The sequence below is a fragment of the Bos taurus genome, chromosome 12 (assembly GCF_002263795.3).
Source record: "Bos taurus isolate L1 Dominette 01449 registration number 42190680 breed Hereford chromosome 12, ARS-UCD2.0, whole genome shotgun sequence".
In the NCBI taxonomy this organism is placed as follows: domain Eukaryota; kingdom Metazoa; phylum Chordata; class Mammalia; order Artiodactyla; family Bovidae; genus Bos; species Bos taurus.
In genome coordinates this window covers 86,087,273-86,112,119 of record NC_037339.1, presented here as the reverse complement: position 1 = coordinate 86,112,119, position 24,847 = coordinate 86,087,273, and the positions used below count along the sequence as shown (strand labels likewise).

At 56.1% G+C, this 24,847-nt stretch overlaps 1 long non-coding RNA gene across 6 annotated transcripts; it reads left to right on the top strand.

The window, feature by feature from the left end:
- The first annotated feature begins 52 nt into the window (after positions 1 to 52).
- LOC132346805 (uncharacterized) lies at positions 53 to 9,954 on the top strand. Of its 6 annotated transcripts, none has more exons than XR_009496756.1 (7): positions 53 to 231; positions 830 to 1,062; positions 1,542 to 2,733; positions 3,402 to 4,619; positions 4,919 to 5,150; positions 6,061 to 6,912; positions 7,675 to 9,952. It is a non-coding gene; the product is annotated as an uncharacterized lncRNA (long non-coding RNA). The 6 variants fall into 6 exon arrangements; XR_009496760.1 differs by having other exon boundaries at positions 54 to 231; positions 1,542 to 2,411; positions 2,538 to 2,733; positions 6,061 to 9,954; XR_009496758.1 differs by having other exon boundaries at positions 55 to 231; positions 3,402 to 3,544; positions 3,686 to 4,619; positions 6,061 to 9,954.
- The last annotated feature ends 14,893 nt before the right edge of the window (positions 9,955 to 24,847 follow it).

The window sequence follows — 24,847 nt, the reverse complement described above, 5'->3', positions numbered from 1 at the left end:
GCTGCTACGGAGACCAGCCACGCGTCTGTGACGTCGGACAGTCGGCGTGCGAGCGTCTGGCTTGACGGCGGGATGAGCACAGACGAGGGCGCGAGGCGTGCGTGTCCAGAGGCCCTCTGCTCTGCGTCGCCGCGTGTCCCCGCGCTCCGCGTCTGTCTGCTCTGAAACCTGCAGACGCGTTAACTCGTCACGCGCTTTTACCAGTGATGGACACAGAGTCTCCCCAGAGAAGTCAGTCTCATTTCCTTTTAATCAACAGGGCCTTGGCCTTCTGTCAGGGTTTTCTGGGTGTTTTTAGGCGGTGCTTTGAGGATGCTGGGGGCGGGGGTGCCCTTCCAGGCAGCGACGTTCGTGAAGGGAAGGGCCTGACGTGTATGTGTGTGCGTGAGCATGTGAGTGCGCGCGTGTGCACGTGTAAGTGCAAGTGTGTGAGTGTGCACGTGTACGTGTGTGCATGCGCGTGTGCACACATCTGCGAGTGAGTGAGGGCTTTCACCGGAAGGTCTGCCCCGGGCAGCCCAGGCCCTGGGCCCTGGGCAGAGCTGGCTCGATGCCCCGCGGTGTCTGCCCTCCTGAGCCAGTGCCCCGGGTCCCCTCCTGCAGACGCCCTCAGTAGTCCCTTCCCCGGGCTGCCTCCGGTTGTGGCCGCTGGACCAGAGCCTCTCGGGACCTGGTATCTCTCTTTGTCAGCAAAGGCCTTATCGGCCATCGCCTCAGAAACGGGTTTCTCTCTTTAAACGAAGAGTTTTCAACGAGCAAGTTGCCAGGTGGGCAGCTGGACGGTCAAAGCCCCACCCGAGTCAGTAACTGGGCTTTTGTTCTCTGGCAGAAAACGGGGGACAAGGAGGCCCAGGAAGGCCACCCGGCTTGATTTTCCGCTGGGCACAACTTTCTCACGGAGTGGCCTCTCGTCTCCTCCCGCCTCCTCCCTGGGCGCCTCCGTCACCAGTTGCTGCTCCCGGGACCGACGCTGTGAGACCAGTGTCTTCCGGGGCCGCAGCCTGGGGAGGCCCGGCGGGGCTGGGCTGTGGGCGTCCCCGGGCGCGTGCACGGCGCTGGCAGGTGCGTGTCCCCAGGCCTGTGGCCAGGAGGGCGGCGAGGGGAAGGGAGGCGCTGGGGCGCCGGCAGGACCCGCCCCGCCCTGTGTCCGGAGGCCCTCCGCCCGGCCTCCCTGTCGGCTGCCCCGCGCTCGGCCGTCGGCACAGTCCTCATGGGCTGCTTAGAGAAGCAGGCGTTGAGGGGTGGGTGGCGGGGCTCAGATTTGAGGTCTGGGGGAGGAAGATCTAAGGACCCTCCTCGGGGCCCTTCCCACGGGGTCAGCCCGGGAAAGCCCCTCCATCCTCACCCCTCGCCCTTCCGACCTCTCAGGACCGCAGAGGCCCGACTAGGGGCAGAGGACAGGGGCGAGGACTTGCCCTCGCCCCTCGGGGCTGAGGAAACGGGGTCCCAGGCTGGGCTGGAAGGAGGGCGGGTGGCGGAGCGGCCCGCGCTCTTGGTCACAGGGTCCGCGCCCCTGTGTGTCCCCCGTCTGGGACCTACAGCCCAGAGTGGAGACGACCCTTCACTGCGCAGCCGCGCTCCTGAGAGACGACCTAGAAGCGACTGTGTGCAAACCGACAGGCCTTGGGAGCTGACGAGTGAGAACTCCAGCAGCGCGTCTCCTCGGCCCAGCGCGCATCCACGCTGACCCTGGGACCGTGCCCCCGCGAGCATCGGCGCAGCCTGCCCGCCGGGACCCTGAGGGCCTGTGCTCACCCGGCCCTGCCCTGTTCCCCGAGGTCGCCAAGCGGGGGGCACGTTGGCCGTCGGGGGCCCCGGGGGAGGAGCCGTGCAGCGTTGCCCCAGGCAGGCCGGATGAGCTGGAGTCTTTCCGGAGGCGGGGTGGGCGATGGGGGGGCTGTAGCCCCGCACACCCCTCCCCCTGCGTCCCTGTGCTCCCCCGGCTGCTAGGTGGCCATGCTGCACCCCTTCCTCCTGTGATGCTGGAAATGGAAGAGGACCCTTTCTGACGTGGTCAGAGCACAGCCTTAGCATCCAGAGGATGGGACCCAGGGCCACCGGGCCTGTCCCACTGTGTACCCAGGAGAGGTCACGGAGATGGAGGAGCTCTGGCTTCTTCATTCGCTCAGGGGTGGGGGTTCTCCCACCTCCATGGAAAGGGGGCTCTCCAGTTAACTGAGTTAACGGGTGGGAACAGTGCTGGGCTGTGGTGTGACCCCTCGGGTAACGCCCAGTGTGTTCCCTGCACCCTCTGGGCAGCGGCCCGGGACCCACGTGGCCTGAGGAGACAGGGCAGGGGTCAGACAGATTCCAGGGAAGGACACGGCAGGAAGGCATCTGCCTTGGGCAGAGGCTGTGGGCCACCGTGACCCCGAATCTGCCCGGGAGGCGGGGGCTCCCACCACGACCAGGTGGCCCATTTGTTTCCAGAACGCTCGCGGTCTGTGTCAGGGGGTGGGCCTTGCTTGTCTCACTTTGTGAACCCAGCACCATCCTGAGATGCCAGTGCGATCAGCAAGGCTGTCCCCACTTTGCAGAAGGACAGACTGGGTGACTCCCTCCCAGCTGATGGCAGGACACGGTGAAGACCTCACAAGACTCTGCCTGCCATCGGCGCGCTGTCAGCTCAACGCCGGGGCGTCCAGCTCTAGGGAAACCCGATGCCCCAGAAGGAAAATGGGAACAGTGACTTTCATCACGTTTCGCCTTAGGTGAAACAAAGTTGAAAGAAAGGTGAGTGTGAATCAATTCTTCTAACTGAAAGGCGTTTAAGACACACTGGATTTGTATAGAACTTAAAAAAAAAAAAAACTGCAATGAATCTTCCATAAAGCAGTGCATTTTTTTTGACATGTGAATAGTCATCCTTAATGTCTCTGCTCTGTAGGGTTTTTCCCCCTCAAATTTCACCTTCTCTTAAAACAGGTCACACCTTTGGAAATGGTCTAGAAGACAAAAGATTTGACAGATGGGTCTCCTGAGTGTGTGTTGGGGGGTGGCTTTCTAAATAAATGCAAATATATCTTACAAAAAACGAGGATTCTGGTGGCAGTTTCTCCAAGCTTCTTCCCTCCGCATTTCAGTGTGTGTGGCTGGGCCTACACACACCGAGTGGGCCCTCGGCCAGGGACTGCGGGGTGCCAGGCCCCAAGGTAGGGAGCAGGCAAGACCTTGGGAGACCCCAGATTCAAGCCATTGCTGACCCTGAACGCCAGGGCCCCAAGCAAGTTGTTGGCACTTACTGAATACCTTTTACAAAGAGATTGAGAAAACCATCCGATTTAGTTTGAGAACTGCGTTTTTTTTAACCAACTTGGAAATTCATTTTGTTGGTTTAATGTTTTTAGAGACCTCAGTGTTGGATATTAGGCAAAATATTTGTGAAAAACCTTATTCTACAGTAAAAGCAGTGCGGGCCGACTGAGAGAAGCAGAGGGTGAGTGATGGAGAAGCCGACTGAGAGAAGCAGAGGGTGAGTGATGGAGAAGCCGACTGAGAGAAGCAGAGGGTGAGTGATGGAGAAGCCGACTGAGAGAAGCAGAGGGTGAGTGATGGAGAAGACTTTTTCTCTTCTAAGTCATTCAGTGATGCTGGGCCCTGGAGCCCCTCTTGGCGCTTTCTAATGGGGCTCCTTTCTTTTAAACACGGTCCACATCGTGTGCTGATGACTTGCTTACCTGCTTAGCTTGAGAGTGAGACCGTCGGGTCCTGGCAGCTTAGAGGGAAGGGAGCTCGGTTCTGGAACCTCGCTTTATAGGCAGAGAGACTGCTCCATCATCAGCTACCTGATGGCAGACTTGGACCTCAGACCCACAGCCGTGCTCCTGCCTTTTGGAATTTGCTCCTGTGGCCTCTGGGCCAGTGGCTTCCACAGCAGCCAGGGGTAACCCCAACCACAGCAGTGACCCCGATGTGGCCGGGCTATGACCACAAACCTGGGGGACACACGGAACTTTAGCCAGCTCGCAGAGTGGACAGGTGTGCCTTGACCTACAGCACTCACCGTGTCAGTTACCAGGGAGGTTTCTCAGGGGTGTTGATAGGTAGGTAAATAGACATATGATAGATAGAAGATAGGTGACTAGAGAGATGAATAGCTAGAACATAAATAATAAGTAGGCCATAGGGTAGGTAGGTGGATGGAGATGTAGACACAGGTGATACAGACACACATGCTGTAGACAGAGCACAGAGGGACAGCTGGGTTTGGGGTCTCCTCTCTCACTTCCTGCCAGCTTGCCCAGTGACCCCAGGAACAGCCCCCGCATGAGGGGATCCTGGAAGCAGCCTAAGTGGGGAGGTCCCCCGTCCGGGCTGGACCTTGGGAGGAACTGGGCCCTCTGTCTGGGCCGGGCCTCGGGGGGAGCCGGGCCCTGTCTGGGTCGGACCTTGAGGTGATCGAGCTCCCTATTCAACCTTCATGCTGCTTTCCCAGGTGCCCCGGATTCTGAGACACGGCATTTCCTGTCCTGACCGGCCTCTGCCCGAGGCCCCTTGAGATCACCACCCGGGGCCTTTGTGGAGGAAGGAGCAGAGCTTCCTCTGTCCCAGGGGTGGATTTCTGCTGGAACAGTCTCTCTCTCTCTGTCAGTCCATCTCCTCTGTCTCCCTTCCCACAGGTGTGTACAAGCCGCTCGGGGCACATGGCATCCGCACGCCTGGAGATCCCTGGGGTCGAGCAGGTGGTCCCTTGAAGGGACCTGCGAGAGGAGGATGGGGCTGGCTGACGTCAGGGAGGCAGGGGAATGGGGTGAGGAGGAGCCGAGGGCATCACAGGGCCAGGAGCTGGGCTCCAGGTGGACCCTGAGCAAGTTAGGACCAGTCTTCATTCAGCTAACGTTAACAGACAGAGCAATCATGGGGGGAGGTGTGCAACCCTGAGCTCAGAGTGAGCACACCGCATCTCTCCCCGTGTCAGGATCTGCTTTATTCTACTTCCTTTGCGGGATCGAGCCAGCAGCTCAGGAGACTCTTCTGTTTATTGACGCTTCTCTTCATCAGCACTCTGACAGAAAGAAGACTACTTGATTCCCATTTGTTTTCCTTGCCAAAATAATGAAGAATGTTTGTATTAATACCCACCCACCCCCCTTTGGGGGAAGAAGAGAGCAAAGAAAAAGCAGGGAGGAGGGAGCAATAATTACCTTAATGTAAGTGGAAAAAGTACAGTGTGTGAATAATGGATCTGACAGTGATAGGAGCCTGGGGCCTTGGGGAGAGGGAGGAAGGGAGGGAGGAGGGAGTGGAGGAGGGAAGGGAGGAGGGGAGGGAGGACAGAGGAGGAGGGAGAGGAGAGGAGGGAGAAGGGAGGAGAGGGAGGGGAGGAGGGAGAGGAGGAGAGGAGGAGGAGGGAGGAAGGAGGGAGAGGAGGAGGGGAGGGAGGATAGAGGAGGAGGGAGAGGAGGGGAGGGAGGAGGGAGGAGAGGAGGGAGGGAAGGAGGGAGAAAGAGGAGGAGGAGGAGGGAGGGGAGGAAGGAGGGAAGGAGGGAGAAAGAGGAGGAGGGAGGGGAGGAGGGATGGGGGAGGAGGGATGAGGGGAGGGAGAAGGGAGGGGAGGGAGGAGGGAGGGGAGGAGGGATGAGGGGAGGGAGAAGAGGGGAGGAGGAAGAAAGGGGAGGAGGGAGGAGGGAGGAGGGAGAAAGGGGAGGAGGGAGGGGAGGAGGGAGGAGAAGATGGGAGGAGGAGGAGGGAAGGGAGGAGGAAGGGGAGAGAGGAGAGGAGGGTGGGAAAGGGAGAAAGGGAGGGAGGGGAGGAGGAGGGGAGGAGGGAGAAAGGGGAGGAGGGAGGAGGGAGGGAGGGGAGGAGGAAGGAGGGAGGGAGGAGGGAGGAAGGAGGGGAGGAGGGAGGGGAGGAGGAAGTGGAGAGAGGAGGGGAGGGTGGGAGAGAGAGAAGGGGAGGGAGGGGAAGAGGGAGGGGAGGAGGGGAGGGAGGAGGGAGAGGAGGAGGAGGGAGAGGAGGAGGGAGGGGGGAGGAGGGAGGGGAGGAGGGAGGGGAGGGTGCAGGGAGGGTGGGGGGAGAAGGGTGTGTGTTACTCTCGTGTGCACAGTGCTCTCTGTCCAGCAAGGGGACAGCAGTCTGGAGAGCAGAGGCTGGGAAGGCACAGACAGAAGAGGCCCTGCCTCTGTGTTCTGGGGAAAGGAAGGAAGAGGCCACGGAAAAGAGAGGTGATCTGGAGGAGAGGAAGCGTGTCAGAGTGCCACGTGAACACGCCTGTTGAAGTGCCCTCCGACCACGGCTCCTCACGTTGAACTCAGCTGTGTCCGACTCTGACCCCATGGGCTATAGCCCACCAGGCTCTTCTGTCCATGGGGCTCTCCAGGAAATAATGCCGGAGAGGGTTGCCAGGCCCTCCTCCAGGGGCTCTTCCTGACCTAGGGATCAAACCTGAGTCTCTGTATCTCCTGCACTGGCAGGGGGCTTATTTACTGCCGAGACCTCTGAGATTGCAGGACACCTTTAGTGACCGAGGAGAAACCCTTCCAGAAATATATGCAGCGTGTCAGCAAGTGTTCAACTGAAAATACCAGAAATGACTGCCGGGTTGGAAGTAGGTTGGATATTTAGCTGGCTCATGCAGAAACACCTGTTAGCAGGTTGTTCTGTGGAGCCCAAGACTCAACAGTGCTGGGAAAACAGGGCTTTTCTCTCCTTCCGTTTAGAAAAAAATTACCCATAATTCCCCTGTTGGAAGGTTACCAGTGTTGGCATGTTGGTCTGTAACCTCCCACTTTCTTTCTTTTTTATACAAACTCACACATATTCACAAAAAATGCTTCCTACAAACTATCTGTGGGCTTCCCAGGTGGCACAGTGGTAAAGAATTCGCCTCCAATGCAGGAGACACAGGACGCCTCACCACTGCTGGGTACTCCACGCAGCCCCTTCCCATCAGGATGCTCACTGCACAGGAAGGTGAGGCGCGGGCCCACGACCCCCGCGTCCCCACCCTCAGGGAGCAGCTGGCTAGTTGGAGCCATGGTGTGGCCTCCTTAAGGATCAGTTACAATGCCAGCTGGGTGGCAATGCCCTGATGGGCTGGGCAGGGCTCCCCAGAGCCGCACAGGCTCCACATTAGTGTCCACAGAGGTGCTGCCGCCGCTTCTCTCGGTGGCTGAGTCAGGCGGTGGAGGTGCATCTCCACCCTCCCTGTTAGCACAGGAGACCTGTTAAAATCAGCGCTCACAGGCGGGAGGGTGCTTCCATCAGGAGACGGGAGAATGCTCCTTTGACCTGAGGTTGAGACGGCCGCCCCAGCCACTTTGAGCCCCTCGTACCTCCGAGTCCACAGGCGAGAAGGGAGGGCCTGTCCTGGCTGGGACGAGCGATCGCAACGGCCAAGGGGAGATCTGGCCGCCGCTCTTGGTGGGTGAGGAAGGGCGCATCCAGAGCCCAGGTGATGGCTTGGGTGTCTCTCAGCATCTCCGTGTCCTGGGAGTGAGGCCACCTGAGAACTGTGGCGACCCAGTCTAGGCAGGCCTGCTAACGGCCCAGACCGTCCGGGGCGAAGCTTGGGGTCACCCTGCCAGGTGAAGAGCAAGACCAGCTGGGAGGCTTGCTGAGGGCCAGGGGAATCCAGAGAGGGTGGTCAGAGAAGAATAGCAGCAAAGCAGCCACGACCATGTGGTCAGCTGCAGAAACCGGGATGACCGCTCTTGTGTTTCTCCCTAACGTGAGTCCTGCGATGTCAAGGAGAGCAATGGACGTCGTCCCGAGATTCTTCCGCCCTCTTCTGTGGAGAGAGCAGGCTTTTGGTTGCATCGTGTTGGGCAGACGTGTGGCTGTGCTGCTGTCTTTATCTGGGGATGAAGCAGGGCTGCAGGAGGTGCCTGCCAGCCCTCTGACCAGGGGTGGACCATGGTGTCAGCCTAGACCGCTGATCTCACTGTGGCTGTGAAGGTGTTTCGTGGATATAATTAATACCTGCAGTCAATTGCACAAAGCAGATTATCCTTGATAATTCTGATGGGGAGTGGGAGCTGACCCACCATGACATACTTCTCTCTCTAGGTGGCCCTGGGGGCTCAGGTGGTAAAGAATCCTTGTGTCAAGGCAGGAGACCTGGGTTCGACCCCTGGGTTAGGAAGATCCCCTGGAGAAGAAAATGGCAAACCACTCCAATATTCTTGCCTGGAGAATCCCCACGGACAGAGGAGCCTGGCAGGCTGCAGTCCATCGAGTCAAAAAGAGTCAACACGACTGAGTAACTAACACACACACACACACACACACACGCTCTGGAAGACTTGGGGCTTCCCAGGTGGCACTCATGGTCAATAACCCTCCTGCCAATGCAGGAGACGTAGGAGACTTGAGTTCAGTCCCTGGATTGGGAAGATCCCCTGGAGGAGGAAATGGCAATGCTTTCCAGTATTCTTGCCTGGAGAATCTCATGGACAGAGGAGTCTGGAGAGCTACAGTCCATGGGTCACACAGTCAGACACGACTGAAGTGACGTAGCACTACATACACACACAGACACACACACACACTTAATGCGAAGGTGTATATTTCTTTTTCAAAATGGGAAAGCGAGCATGCTGTGATTACCAGCCAGAAGGCCTGGAAGATTCAGGCAGACCGCAGCATTGAGCGGGGCCCTGGGAAGCCCCAAGGGTGGGGGGTGCAGACTGCCCCCCACAGGAGCTGGTGCTGGTTCCATGGGAGAGCACATGAGTCAGGGTAAGCGCCCTGTGCAGCCGGGGTTGGAAACCTTTCTGCGGAGTAGGTTGGCATCAGGCTCACTCGTGTCAGCTGAGCGTCACGGTAAGGGCAGGACAGGAGGATCTCCCGAACCTCTTTCCGCGCTGCTAGGCTCTCAGCCCTGGGCCAGGGGGCGGGTTTCCCACCCGCGGGAAAAAGTCCTAACAGTCAGAGCAGCCCCGTGTGAGCCATGCCCTGAGTTTGCTCCCGTGGCTGTGTCACCGGCTGAGTCACGCCCTCAAACTGCACGGACTGAAGCTCCGACTGCAAGACCTCAGGGAGGCACTGCATTTGGGGTTGGGCCTTGAAAGAGGCCCCGGGGGTGAGCCCTGATCTAACCTGACTTAAGAGAAGAGGAGGTCGGGACACAGACACACACACGGGATGACCCCAGAGGCCAAGGCGGGGAGACCACTGAGGGGAGAGGCCTCGGGGCCTGCCAGCCTGCACCTGGATGCCAAACTCGAAGCGTCCAGGACTGACCGAGAGCAGAGAATTTCCCTGCTGAGGCCGCCCCGTCCGCTTTGCTGTGGCAGCCTGAGCAAAGTCACACAGGCTGTAACGAAGCCTTTTTTAAAATCTGAGCGTTTCCAGCAGAGGCTTTTTTGCACATCACATCAACTGCTCCGGCAGGCAGGCTGCTTTTCACGGTTGCATCTGGACGTGTTTGCGTCACGTAGGCTTTCTGACGGTGCCCTGCGTCCACAGCCTGAGCACGAGTGCCCGCCCGTTCCCCAGGAGTCACACTTGTTCTGTGGGTCTCCCCGAGGCAGCACCTTAGACCCTGGGGTCCGCGGGCATCACTGAGGACCAGCCCGTCCACCGATGCCCCAGTGTCCCTGGTCCAGGGTGCCTGCGACTGCAAGTCACCAAGTTGAGACCATGGGCTCCGACGCCATGCTCCTCCCACCTGCGTCTCTGGGTTGGGGGCTGCGTCCCGTCGTGAGATCGGGCGCCATGGTCAAAGGCAGGGCTGCGGGAGGAATAAGCTGACGGCTGGGCCCCGGGCACCACAGCCTTAGAGACAGGGCTGGGCAGGGGCGAACTCGACAAGGACCCAGTAGGGCCCACTCGTGAGGGGCAGGCACAGCCCTGGAGCCGCATGGACCTGGTGTCTCCAGAGGAGGAAGGGTCTCTGGCAAGGATGTCGCTGAGTCCCTAAACGGCCTTAGTTTACTTGTTTGGTTTAAATTCTTGCATTAATTATTAAATTATTTATGTCATTACACAGAAAAGCCACCTGTGCATTTTATGACCGTTGAAAGTCAAAATCTGTTGAAACTGTCCCCCTGGGAATGTGTGTGCCTGTGTGTCTGCAGGCGCCCCCTTCGTCCGCTGTCCCGGCTGGGGAGACGGGACGGGGGTGTCCGCACGGCCCTGACGCTGACCATGGACACCCCTCTGTGGTCCCCACTCCCTTCCCTCCTGACCATCCCCTGCAGACTCGAGGGAGGTGACTCGGGATTTAAACCTCTGAGCAGAAGTGACAGGTGTGGGTAGGAGGGAGGCCGAGGCACAGAAGCAGAAGCTGTGCCGTTCAGCCGCTCAGTCGTGTCCGACTCTCTGTGACCCCATGGACTGCAGCACGCCAGGCCTCCCTGTCCATCACCAACTCCCGGAGTTCACTCAAACTCATGTCCATCGAGTCACTGATGCCATCCAACCATCTCACCCTCTGTCGTCCCCTTCTCCTGTCCTCAATCTTTCCCAGCATCCAGGGTCTTTGCTAACGAGTCGGCTCGTCACATCCGGTGGCCAAAGTGTTGGAGCCTCAGCAGAGGCTGCAGCCGAGGCAGGCTCCCGCCCGTCTCCCTCCAAACAGCTTTTCTTTGGCTGCTGGCCCAGGAAGTTATTTCTAATCCAATAAAAATTAAAAGGACTTATGAGGAGGATTTACTTACAGGGCGGACTGGCTGTGGCACGCAGCTCATTGCTAATGTTAACACCTCTTTATGCTAAAAATTCTGGGTGCAGAGCCTTTCTCTCTACAGACAGCTTAGCAGGTAAACGACTGAGACCCTATTTTCCATTCACCACTGGATTCTCCAGGCCCAGACAGTGTCTTGGGCTCAGTAGATGTGAGCAAACATTTATTTAGTGATGATGACATAAAAAATAAAAAGAAAGCTTGACAGCTGTGATTGTCACGGTCCCAGAGAAGGCAGGATCGTACTTCCGTATAAATAGAACACGCTGAACTTGTAGGCTTGCAGCAGAAGAGAAACGAGGGTTATCAGACTTTCGAGAAAGGCCCAGTCGTCCTGGGTGTGGAGGGCAGCCCTCGTGTGGATGTTCTAACCTCAGCTTCCGCTTCACTTCCATTCGTTCACTCAGTCATTCATCCATTCTACACCCTACACCCTAAAGGAACATGAACGCCTTGCAAAGCACGGGTAAAGCAAGACCCCGTGAAAGTCCGAGGTTGCTGCTGAAACAAGCCTCTGAGGAGTCAGCACAGGGACCGCTCATGGGTGGGGCGGAGCAGCAGTCTGGGCGGCGTTTGTGCCTTTTCCAAACCACGACGCACGGAAGTGTGAGCCTGTGTGTCCCACCCCGAGCTCTGCAGACAAGGGGGCCCGGGCCCTCAGGGGGGCCGCTGCTGGCCTGGCCCCTGGTCCCAGAGGTGAGGAGAAGCCACCGTTGAGCATTTAAGAGACATTCAGAGTAGAAAATAGCCTTCTTAGACATAAGGAACACCCGTTACAGTGTGAGAGATACTATATGTGTCCACAGAGTTCCTTATCTGCTCAGAAGTATCGCTTATCATGTATACATTTTAAACTTGCACAGAATCTTAAACGGGGGCTATTAGAAGTGTTCCTGCATGCGTATTTGAGTCAGTATGTAATCTGTATACATAAATATTGTTTGAATCAAGTTAAATTGACGACATCAAAACATTTTTGACCTAGACAATATGGCAATTTTATGGTTAACCGAATAACCTTAATGTATGAGACTAATTTAATTCATTAATCTTAAATGGGGATTACAAATAATTAGGTCTTTTGGGGGACATGGCTTAATATCTAAACGAAATTTGATCAAAAGAAAATTTAACATTTCTGAAACTTTTGTGTGAAATAATATATTATTCAGACATTAAGTTTACTGACCAAACATTTTATTAGTTCACAACTTCTCTAGATGTTAAACTTAGCTATATATATATATTTTTTTTAACTAAAAAGCTTGTAACAGAACTATGATTTTTTATGAATGTGTGTTTGATATGTTATTTCCAAGAGTGTTAAAAATAATTTGCTGGAAAGCATGCAAATACAGTAACACCTTCACAGACATTTGTTTCCCATTAGGAAAAAACAAATTGAGAGACTGCCACGGGGTCTCACGTGGGCACAGCCAGCACACATAAACCCTGAGGCCTCAGTCCATTTGCTACAGGCTATGCCATCGGGAACGTAAGTGGCCACCTCGGAGGCAAAATAAGGACTAAATGCGAACTGGAAGCGTGTTTTGTTGACTTCTTCATGGCTGGGCCGGGTCCTCGCTGCTGCGTGGGCCTTTCTCTGGTCGTGCTGAGCGGCGGCCACCCTCTAGGCTCAGGCTTCTCACCGCGGTGGCTCCTGTGCTGTGCATCAGGGGCTCCAGGGCCTGTGGGCTTCAGCAGGGTGGCTCCCAGGCTCCAGAGCGCTGGGTCAGCGGTTGTGGTTCATGGGCCTCGCTGCTTCGTGGCCTGTGGGACTCCCTGGACCAGGGATCAAACCCACAGCTGCTGCATTGCCAGGTGGGCTCTTTACCACCGAGTCACCTGGGAAACCCAGGATGAACTACAAATTCAGGCTGAGAAAAAAGGGTCCTTTGCTTCCTGGTCCCATCACTGCATGCCCAGCATCAGCATTTGCTCCTGCCGTGAGCCTGTGGTGGGTTTATTTGAGATGCTCCTTCTGGTCTCAAGCCCCCTTGAGGGGTGGGGAGTCGCGCATTGTGAGTCCATGTAGCAGCAGCACTTTGCTCAAGACTCGGGGTGTGGAGCTGCTGGTGGGGTGGGAACGACCCCAAACCAAACCAGACGGGAGAAGGCGTTCTCCAGCCTGCCCGCTGCCTGCCTTTGCTCACCACCCGTGTGAGAGCGCCTCGCCCCCTACCTTCAGAAACCACAAGGATGGCCGGGACCGAAACCCTCCTCCCGTCCCGACTCTGCGGGCAAGACTCGGGGCTGTGTCTTCAGTGAGGAAGCTTTCCCCACCCCTGTAAGATCCCTGTCACACGCACCTCCCAGGAGACCAAAATACACTTCCCTCTTACAGAAAATGTATTCCTCGAGACATCCGATTGCCGTGATCAGAGGGTGCGATCCAGCTGCTACCAGCCATTCTGAGCCCCACGCTTCCTCTGAGTTGGTGGAGGCATTTTGTGTAATTATCCTGCTTGTTTTTCCGCTCTAACGATCTCCCCGGTAGCTCCCCGAATAGTTTTTCTTGGTTAATCGCTCGTGTTGCATCTTGCCCCACCGTGATTTCGGGGTGCTGTGCTCTGGGAGGGTGTGCTCAGTCACCCTGGACTGAAGTCTCATCTGAACGTGATGGTCATGCGCTCGGGGAGACGACGGGACTGACCCGGCGGTCAGCTGATCACCGGCTTCGCCCCCTGCTAGCGCGGACAGCGGAGCCCTTGGCTGCCGCGTCCCCTGCATCCACCCCGCGGCCAGCCTCGCACATGGACACAGGGACACACTGCTCGCCCTCATTCACCCCGGCCAGAACACTGCAGCCACCACTGACTGGCACGAACTCAGGAGAGGCAGCAGCAACAGAGAGGCAGGGGGGCAGGGGGCTGTGTCCTCACACGTCCTGACGTAGCAGCTGGTCTGGGGCGCCCTGTTCGTCCATGTGCTATGGTGCTGCTGGTCTGCGGTGCTCTCCTGGGCCTGGCCAGCCTCTGCCCCCTTCTCCGCACCCTTTGCTGGGGTTGCTGGCTGAGGAGCCTCCCTGGCAGTCCATCCGGGGTGAGGAGGCCAGGCGGTCTGTCTGGGTGGTCCCCCATTGTCCGTCCATCCGGGAAGCCATCCAACCCACAGCTTGAACCCCAGATGTCCAGCAACGCCTAAGACATTGGCCAATCCAGGCTGGCGGAGGAGATAAGCATCTTTTCACAACTTGGTGGCTTCCTCTGGTTGATATTTGGAGCAGGATTTGCAAAATATGTCCCCTCTGAGCTCATGATTGTAGGGGATCTAGAAACTTGGACTGGCTTTTAAGTAATAAAAATGTTTAACCCCTAAAAGCACAGTGGTAACGGGTTGAATTGTGTGCTCCTCGAAAGACACGCTGACATTCTCAGGACCTGAGTACCTGAGGCACCTGAGATGAGACCTTATCCGGGGATGAGGTCATTGCAGATGGCTGCAGATTCCCCAGGTGGCTGAGAGGTAAAGAACCCACTGCAGTGCAGGAGACGGGGGTCTGTCCCTGCGTCGGGAAGCTCCCCTGGAGGAGGGCACAGCAGCCCACTCCAGTGTTCTTGCCTGGAGAATCCCACGGACAGAGGAGCCTGACGGGCTCCATACAGTTCATGGGGTAGCAAAGAGTCGGACACGGCTGAGCGACTGAGCACTCGTAGCAGATGGAGTTTGTTAAGAGGGGGTCACTCTGGGGTAGGTGGTCGTCCCGGAAGGAGGGGTTTGGATGCAGATGCAGGCAGAGCTGGGGGTGGCGTGTTCACAAGCCGGGGACCCGGGGCCGGGAGGCGGGGAGGCGCGGGGCAGGGCCTCCGTCACGGCCGTCTGCGGGCCTTGCTCTCGGCCCCCGACCTCCAGACGGGGAGACGGGATTTCCGCTGCTTCAGCGCCTGGTCTGTGGAGCTTTCATCACGGCAGCCACAGGGACTGGATTCTAACAGCATCTGACTAAACACGTAGAACAAGACAGGAAATGTTCGCATCGTACTGCGGGTGAAAATAGAGTTATCATTCACTCATTTTTTCTGGAAAGCCACACTCCTTCCATTGACCCTGAGCGCGTTCATGAATTCCCTCCCCGGGAATGCAGGGGAAGCCCAGACTCTTTCCTCTCTCCTCTCCAACCCCAGCCGATTTTGCTGCTTTCACGGGGTTCTTCAGGGCCTCCCCGCCTCCCCATCATTGCCCAGCTACCAGCCTGCTCATGACCCTCCTCACCCAGAACAAAGCCCGAGCGGCTCCATCCTCACCCATCGCCAGCGCCCCGTACACCCCACTGCCAAGCCCCTCCTGGCACCTCCGTCCCACCCACAAGGGCCCTGCGTCCTCCCCCACCTGCTCTGCCCACCTGGCCGGGAGGTCCTCCCGCCTCCTCACAGCCCAGCATCCTTCCAGCTTAGCCAGGGGCCCCTCCTCCAGGCAGGCTTCCTGGCTGTTCCCTGCCAGGGTCACGGGCGACTGATGCAGGTCAGGGACACCTTGCTCCAGGCCGAGAGGCTCTGTAAGTGTGTGTTCCCGGATTGGACTCTCAGGATGGCACCCGAGTGTGGGCATCTCAGGGGTGGGGCCAGGTGGCTCCAGGGATCGAGGGCTGCACTGCAGCCCTGAGCCCCCAGCCCTGCCCCCCACCCCCCTTCTTGAGCCCCTGACACGGCCTCTGTCTCCTGCACCATCGCACCTGCCAGACTGTGTCCTTCCAGGACACACATGGCCCAAAGGACCCCAAGCCACTGCAGAAGGGAGCTGGGCTCCTCCCGGATGTCCTCACCATGGAGGCAGCTGGGTGGCTGGAATTCTTTTATTCTTAAAGGTCCTCCCTACAGCTGGGCCTACATTCGGGCCTTGTCCTCCACTCTGGTCCACCTGCTGTGGGGAGGAGCGAGGCGTGGGGTCACAGCTGCGCCTCCCCCTGCCCCCAGCCCCCACCTGGAGCGCAGCCCCCTCCAGTTCAGGGCCTGGTGTGAGTTACGGTACAGACACAGCAGTGGTGCTCTAGCACAAGCGTCTCCATCAACAGCCCCCACCTGGTTCCCGGCTGCATCCCCACTGGCAGCCCAGCACAGACCCCTTCGTGGCAGGGTGGAGGTCACGGAGAAGACAGACCACAGAAAATAGGAAAAAGAAGAGAGAAAGGAGAACCTGCCTGCTCCCCAAAGTTTGCGGTGCAGAATCTCACAGGCGCCTCCCCAGGGGCTCACGTCTGACAGGAGGTTCGGGGGTGCGTGGGGTGTGCCGTGAGCCCGGGCATCCCCAGTGCTCACCCTGCCAGGGCAGGTGGGGGCCTGCACGCTGGGGGCGCTCAGCATGGATCCAGTGGCTCGGCCAGGGGTGGGGGCCTCCCCGCGGCTGCTGTTCCTCCCCTTCTCAGCACTGGCCCTTTCCCCCGGCCCTTCACGCTGACACAGGACCCCATGGGCCCCTTCCCCCTGTCCCGTCACCGGGAACCTCACAGGGACTGTCCAAAGAGGATGGATTTGATGACCATTTCCAAAGTGAGCCTCTGGCGGGAGGCGGTCCAGCCATGGGGTGACGCTCTGGGCTACGTACTGTTAATAGAACAAGACTCGGGGGGTGGGGCGCAGCGGGGTGGGCTTTCTGAGTCCCAGTCTGGTGACCCTGTGACTTTCAGGAGCCAAACACTACTCCGCTTTTAAATTAACACCTTGTGCTTCTGGGGTAATAGAGTTAAGCTATTTTAATATAGTTTTCCATGGACTGGAGAGGAAGGCATGAACCGAAAGGAAGAAAGACAAGAATAAATTTCTTATCGGACCATCAGAGCTCGTGGAGAAATATATAAACAGGCCAGGAAGATGAGTCAGATCGGAGCTCTGTGCTGCTGTGCCCTGGGGACCCGGCAAAACCTCCAATGTCTTCTGTCGAGTACTCCAGAGACACTTGCTGAGCTCGTTACCTGATTATTAATGCGGGTAAATCCAGGATAGAATAAGGGTCCCATGAATGAGCAGATGGACCCCTGACCTTTTGCTGTTTACTGATGGGGACACTGTAACGTGTAAAAACAGAGCCATTTTCAAATGGGTTCTGGTGTGGGCTTGGTAATATTCTTACTTGTCTGAGAGAACACAAGGAAATGACACACAGCGGCAGGGAAAACCCTGAGATTCAGATCCTCAGTAAATGCTCTTCCTTAGAAGACCAATTTGAAGAGTTCCCGCTTCACCTGGCAGCTCCGAGAGGCTTCTCTCCTCCCCCGATGAGCTTGATGGACCTCCCATGCCTCAGTTACGCCTGTGAGGTTTTGGATCCGTGGGGTCTCACAGCGGACACTCAAGACACTCGTCCTAAGCTGGATTTTTAAACATCTGAACTTCGTGTGTGGTTCTAGTGCTTGTGCTGCAGACCCGGTGACTGAAGGCAGGGGATGCCGGCGCTGCCCTCGAGGCTGGAGAGACTGCAGGTGCCGGGGCTCAAGCTCTCCTCCAGAATCTATTCAGGAGACAGGCTTGTTCCCCGGGCTTCCCCGGTGGCTCAGTGGTAAAGAACCTGCCTGCGATGCAGGAGACGACGGAGACGCTGGTTCGATCCCTGGGTTGGGAAGATCCCCTGGAGGGAGACACGGCGACACACTCCAGTATTCCTGCCTGGAGAATCTCAAGGACAGAGGACCTGGCGGGCTGCAGCCTGTGGGGTCGCATCGCAGTCAGATGACCGAGTGGCGGAGCACAGCACGCTCCCTGAGGGCTTCCCCGGTGGCGCTATGGTGAAGAACCCGCCTGCCAATGCAGGGGAGCTAAGAGACGCTGGTTTAGTGTCTGGGTCAGGAAGACCCCCTGGAGGAGAAAATAGCAACCCACTCCAGTATTCTTGCCTGGAGAATCCCATGGACAGAGGAGCCTGGCGGGTGATAGTCTACGGGGTGGCAAAGAGTTGGACGTGACTGAAGCGACTTAGCACGCGTGTCTGCACACTTGCTCTCTCGCCTCGGGCTCCCCTTTATAAAGTGGGGGTGGGGGCACCAGCAGTGGCAGCAGCACAGGCTGGTGGGAAGACAGGCTTCACATCCGGGGCCTCGATGACACCGGCTGCCGGGCGTCACTGGCAGCAGCACAGGCTGGTGGGAAGACAGGGCTTCACATCCGGGGCCGCGGTGACACCGGCTGCCGGGTGTCACTGTCCCCAAGGTAGGACGTGCCACCCACTGGGGCAGAACGGAACCTACCTGGAGGAAGAAAAGCCGACCTTGGCTCAGCAAAGAGCCCAGCGTTGGGAAAGACCAAGGGAGAGAGAGACACACACACACACGCACACGCGCGGAGGCTGGGGGCCCGCCTGGGGGAGATGTCTAACCCGCCAGGCGGCTCACCATCAGTGGGCGGCGTCAGAGCCCACGTTCACGTCTGAGCTCTGGTCCTCGGAGACCTCTCTCTACCCCCTGAGCTAGGGACTCACGAAGCCTGGTTAGAGCGCATCTCACATGTTCGCAGCATTTGACCCTGACCTTGGATAACCATCAGCCCACTGGCCAGATCCTCGACTCCAGCTGCAATAGCTTCCCCCAGTTTGGTGTGTGGGACCAATTGTTGGAAGCAGCTGCCCTCAGCATGCACGCCTGCCCTCTGCGTCCTGCAGACGTGCTGGCAGCCAGCACAGGAAAGGTGAACACGCTTTAAGTGTGAAGGACGCTCAACCTTTGGGCACCTTCTGTGCATTGGCTCTCAAATCTGCTGTGCTGGCTTCTCCCCAGGTGGACCCGAGCGTGCTCATCCTGAGGGCTGTTCCACAAACACGGTGCTTTGGCCTGATGGAGGGTGTGGACAGGGCCTCCTCTTCCTCCAGCAGAGTCCACTGCAGAAAAGGGGCTGCACTTTCATTCTCTCCACAGGGAGCCCGTTTCTTGTCTCAAAGAGCTATTCCAGGCGATCTTTCTCTTCGGTGGACACTTCGCATAATGAACATCACACTGTGCTTTTGTTACACAGGTGCCATTCGAGACCAGCCGTACCCGGGGTGAAAATACTGTCATTACGCCCATTTTACAGTTGATAAAACTGAGGCTTAGTTGAAAAGAACACAGAAAAGAAAAGTCAGGATTTTAAAGCAGCCTACATGTCGTCAGTGCTATTTCTTCATTTTTCTCCCTTATAACTCTTCCTAAAATCTGGAGGCAGTTTTTTCCAGGATATGAACAGAAAAGGGCCCAGTCTGGGCTTAACTTGCTTGTGTTTTGATGTTGGGACCGCGGGCTTGTGTTCAGAGATCGAAATGTTGCAGGAGGCAGATGCCACCTGTCAGGACCAGAAACACCCCCGAGGCCACTTTTGGTGAATCGGTGTGAGGGGCCCCGGGGGGAGAACCTGGCTTTTGTCCCTGTGTCTCCCACCCTGCTTTCTAAAGATTCCTGTCCACAAACCCGAAGACAAGAGCTCACGTTTCACTTTGGGTTGGGTCTGGCCTGCCCGCACGACATGACCCACATTTCTCTGAGAAGGCAGCCCGGAACGAATTTAGAAAACCAGGAATTTAATAATGACCCTCGCTTTAAAAGATTAAAGACGTGATCCCAAGGCAGAGCTTATCTTTCCTAGTGTGTGCGTGCTTGGGACTTACAACCATTCACAAGTCAGACAGAGTTTTTGAAATAATTCCTTAAGAAAATACTGACCATCTGTTTTCCTTCTTGAGGACAACTCGAATCCTCTTTGTCTTCTAAATCTCCTCCTGGAGACAAGAGGAGTTTTGCTGTGCGTGCACCTCCCTGGGGGTATAAAGGCCGCCCCACCTGTGAGAATCCCTGTACAGACTCCTGAGGACCCCCAGAATCGTCAGCCCATGGAGCCTGTCAACCCCGCTGGCGCACAGCGCGTCCTGACTCTGAAGGGTCGCCTCCTGGTCAGGTCTGAAATGTCCTTGGGGGTGTTGCACATATTTCCGTCTGCTTGGCTCCTTTCTTCTCTTCTAGACTGGCCAGAACTCGGGGCTGCCCACCCACCACCTGCCCACCTGCCCAGAGCCCCTCACCCATCCCACGGCCTCTTCTGGGCAGGGTGGGTCAGACCTCGCAGCCCAAAGCCCCATCCTCAGGTGACCCTGGTCACCGCATCGGGGCAGCCAGGAGTCGCCTCGTGGCCTCGATGGAGAGACTGACTGGGCTAATCATCGTCATTTCTGTCCTTTTTCATCCATGTGTTAACAGGAGAGACTGAGCAATCAAGAAATCGCAGGTTTCAAGTTTATCTTTACGGCGGCGTGACAGTCAGAAGCAGCGAGGGATCGGCTCCCGCGATCTGACTGCACAACCGTCGCTGGGAGGCCAGTCCTGGAGCGAGGCCCTGAACCATCTCTGCAGCCTGTACAGGCCCGCACCCTGCCTGCAGGAGGTCCTTCCCAACGGGCCCTCTTCTGCGGGCGCGCTCTTGGAGGGAGAGGTGAGCGCCAGGGGATGTGGTCAAGATGAATGGGCTGAGCCCCTGCCACAGGGGCTCAGAGGGTGGGCACGAGCACAGAGTCCAGTGCGGGCTGAAGTTGAAGATGTGATTCAAGTTTTATCAAAATAGTAACATTTCTGCGGGGAGGGAAGAGGGAGAAAGGGGTGGGAAAGGAGAGGGAGGAGGGGAGGGAGGGAGGGGAGGAGGGAGGGGGGAGGGGGAAGGGGAGGGAGGAGGGGCCCTCCCCATGGGCTGCGGAAGGAAGTGGGCTGCCGGTTTTACCTCTGCTCAGTCTTGGTGGTTCTGGGTGTCACTTAAGATCTCTGAGCCTCAGTTTCTATATCTGAAGACAGAGGATTTGGATTAGAGGAATTTAGCATTTCTAGCTCTACAATCCCATGTTCTGAACTTCTAAACAGTACCAGTGGGTTAAGAACATGTCAGCATAGCTCTAACATGCTTCATACCCTAAGAAGAGTTCTCTCAGGCATCAGGCACCATTTTTACAAACTCCTTTGGCCCCAGCTTGACTGCTCTTTTTAACCAGGTGAGTTTGAGTTAAATGCTTTCAGTGCCATAGAGACAATCTGAAGTTTTAAAATTAAAGCACACTCGCTATCTGCAGGATTTTGACCAGTTGGTGAGTTAAGGCAAATGCTCCCCTCTCAAAGGACATCGTGGAAATTAAATTAGCAGTTCCTAGCCAGGGACCAGCTGCGTGACGTGGTGATTGTTGCTGGCTCTATGTTTGAGGAGGAGAGACTGAGAAGTTGAGATCAGGCCCGAGCAGGAAGCAGAGGGAGACACTGGACTGAAACTCTGCGCCGGCTTCCTGGAGCCTCACAGGGAAGTTAGAGGGCGGCTCCCCCGGGAAGCAGCCAGTCGCGTTCAGCTTGTCGGCTTCCAGCAGCCAGGGAGGGGGCAGCACGTGCTTTTCCAAACTCCCATTTGCCCGAAAATCTTCCAGCCTTGAGAATAAAAACTCCAGGGGATCGGAGGACAAATCAGGGCCCCGAAGGGCCTGGCACAGCCCCGTGCGGTGGGTCTTCACCTGGCCGCCGGAGGTCTGGTCCGGACGGAAAGCCACGCAATCCTTTCACTGGAGAATCCGTCCCCACTCATCCATCTTTTGTTGCAAGTAATTCAACGTCTCATTTGCCCTCATTTTCTTTCTTTATATTTTTGTATTTGAGCTTTTTGTCTCGCCCATTCATGTCCCTTGCTAATTGGAAGGTCTTTTGAAGAAAGTTCTCCCCAGCATTTGGTCCTTTGGTTATTTTGTTTTCTCTTCTTTTGTGTTAATGGAGAAGTTTTAGATTCAAGTAAGAGTTAAAACTTTTTCCCTCTCAATCCTAAATATATTGATGTACAAAACTAATTTTTTAAAATAATACTTCTGTTATGGAAAGAGTAGTTTTTCTGAACAAATAACACGAATGTTAGTATTAAGTGGAAACACTCTATGGGATAAATGCAAAACTCCTCCAAATCCTTTTTAGGGGAAAAAAAAAATCTCAAAAGTCTCAAATTAGCAAATGAAAACACCGTGTCCAGGGATATTGTTTCCTAAATCTGTCTGAAATCTGTCATAATCTGTTTTCCTGGAACAATAAAGAAGTGGTTCCAAGACCCACATCACTATCATTCTCCAGACAAAGGTTATCTGTGCATTATGTTCAATATAGAATTTTCAAATTTTGAAACATTTTATTATCACTGTAATGGCTATTGCCGTTTCTAACAGACACCCTGTCAGAAGGTTTAAAAAATGTATGCCTCGGTTCACGCAAGAGAAACACAAAGGTCAAAACTTTGAAAATGTCACTTCTACTGCAGTTTTGCATAGAAAATACACTGGATCAGTGGGAGGGCTCCTTGCCCATAGAAACAGGCTGCAGGGAAAGAATGTTACCCGCTGCTGAGTTTCCACTTTCCCTGCAGCTGCGGGCTGAGCAGAAAGGCACTGTGGGGGGCTATTGTCACCCAGCTGGGTAATAGTTTTCTTATTTTACAGTCAGCAGCCAAGGGGGGCTGGGGTGTCTCCGTAAAGTGCCTGAAAAAAAAATATAACTCCTGCAAATAGATCGCTTTTCCCCTCCTCGGTGAGAAAGGGGAGTCTGTGAAACGTGTATTTCATTTGGCCCTAGCGGCGTAATTAACCAGCAGAGACAAAGCAACCCAAGACGGGAGCCTCGCGTGCAACATCCTTCCCTAACAGACCTGGGCTTGAGGGGAGGCAGGCGTCTTCAGGGTGTGCAGGCTGGGCCCCACGATCGGTTCCGTCATGTGCCATCGGCCAATAACTCCCTCCTTGCTCATTATTAGAAAGTCACCTGCCATGGAGTGGAAGGCAGGGCACTGAAATGTTAATTTCCAGTGTTTCAGCAAAGCCAAGCTGCAGGCACTGGCTGGTTGCTGAGTTTCTGTAAACAGCAGTTCAGTTGTGGGGTGCATCTTTCTGGCAAAGTTTGAGCAGCGCCTGCCCTTCAGGCTGGTTTTGCTTCGGTTTTGTTTTGAACTGCGAAGTGTTTGGGCCATCGTGCGTTTGCTACCATGGAAACTCAGTGTTTTTTTTTTTTAAGGTGAAAAGTCAGCGACCTCTTAGCATTCCCGCCACAGGAATAAATATTCTAGCGGCTCGGCAGGAAGGAGCCGCGCTGGCAGGAGAGGCAGTGACAGCCCTGTCGTGAACGCATGTGTTTCCAGCCACGAACCCACGAGGTGACTGGGCTCAGATGTTTCATGAAGTCAGGCCGCCTGGACTGCATGTTTCCAAAACCGATGAGACTGTTCCGTGCAGGGCCTGAAAAATGAAATGGATACAAACCTCCTTGGCTTTCCCAAGCCACAAGGATGTAGCCAAGGCCGAGTCTGGGAATGTTCACTTTGTCTACCTGGTCTCTGGAAATCCAGGAAGCGAACACTTTTAAACAGAAACTAATAGTGAACACTCTAGAGGGCGGTGGTGCAGTGACCAGGCTTGGAACTTCTGCAGACTCAGAGAGGTGAGGAGAAACCTGGCGGGGTTTTCTTTTAAAAGTGCTGAATCAGTGAGATCGGTGTTTCTTCTGACTGGTCTGAGGAAGGCTTGGGCTCAGCACGGCTCTTGGAGGAGGAGCAAGCACCCTCCTCCATCCCTGGGTGTGGACAGACTGGAGAACGGGCAGGAGAATGCAGGGCGTGCTCAGCGAGCCTTTGGAACGGTGCCCCAGTGCTGCTCCGGAAAGTTCCAGAACGAGGTGCGCTTGGCAAGACTGACAGAGGATCAACAGGGCTGCGTCCCTGAGGGTGCCGGTGCCCTTCTCTCTGGGGGCTGCTTTAGATCGCGTGAGGGCACTGATTTAAGCAGAGCTTCTCCGATGTGACTCCTCAAATGTAAAGGCGAAGAAACAGCAGCAGCAAGAGGCAAAGACGAGCACAAGGGAGAATGTGGTGTTCTGACTCTGCTGTGTGTGAGGGGACGACACCCCAGAAGTCACAGGGCCAAGGCAGGCTGATTCCAGCAAAGGAAGGGGGCCTTGGCAGAAGCACCTCCCAGGCGCACAGCTCTCAGTTGTAGAGACGAGGGTGGGTGTGCTGGGCGCTGGGCACCAGGCCGGGCAGCTCCCGTGCCCCTGGAAAGGCGGTGTGGACTGGGCCTGACGCGTCGCCTGCTTGATGTTCCACCCAGATTTGCACACACGTTCCAGAACCATTCTTTAAGGGCAAATGTGCAAAACCAGCCTGGACAAAGGCCGTCGGTGACCTGCCCCCAGCTGGCACGGCTTCCGGGGTGGGGTTGGGGCCCTGGCTGCTGTCGGGGGCTGGGGGGTGCGGAGGCGGGCGGACTGAGCGGGGAGACAGTGTTCCACGACCTCAGAGCCAGGGCAGCCGGCGGGTCCTGGACTTCTGGGTCGCGGGTCCTGGACTTCCGGGTCGCGGGTGCTGGACTTCCGGGTCGTGGGTCCTGGACTTCCGGATCCTGTGCCTTCCCGCCAGGCTGAGAGCTTCTCCTTGGCGAGGATGTCCCTGAACACGGGCGCCCAGCCCAGGTCCGAGACTCAACGGAGAAGACGGGTGAGTGAGGGGTGAAGTGAGACCACAGCACGTCGCTGCCTCGTGGGCAGAGCAGAGACTGGGTGCCCAGAGACCTTTTCACTCTACCCCCCGACTCACCCCATCCTACCCACCCCACGCCCGCCCACCTCGTCCACTCCCTGGCCACTACCAGTGTGAAGAAATACCCTCCGGACAAAGCAATTCTTCCTTCTGAAGAAACAATAAAAACTTCGATGCAAGGAAATAAGTGATTTCAAAGAAAATGAATGTTCTATTTTGTCCATCTTACACGAGCTTCGCTAAACCAATTACTCATTTCAGGTTTCCTAGCATTCCTTTTGGGACAGCAGCCTCTTTTACTCAAAGCTCATTTGTTGAGATCCTGGCGTTTATCCTTAATAAACAGATGCCCTCAGAGACTCCTTTTGGCAAACTGAGAAACTCCTTTTTAGCAAAGTGTTTGGAGGGTGGGGAGAGGGCTCGTGGCATCAAGGGGTGACCGTGCTCAGGTTTCTCAGAGTAAAACGGGGGTGACGACAACGTCTGCTGTCCTGGATCCACGGGGTCATGAGGATGATGGAGACAGTGGCAGTGAGCGCTTTGGGATTCAAAGTGAAATTCAAGTGAAAAGCAGAGCAAATTTTCAAGACAAAAAATGGGTTCAATCTTGAATTCATTGCAACTTCAAGAAAATAGAAGGTAAATAAGAGAAGGAACATTGAACAGTGATGAACTTTGCTTCCAGTAGAGCTGATCCCAAATTAATATTAATAATGGTTGAACATTTGTAGTAGAGAGT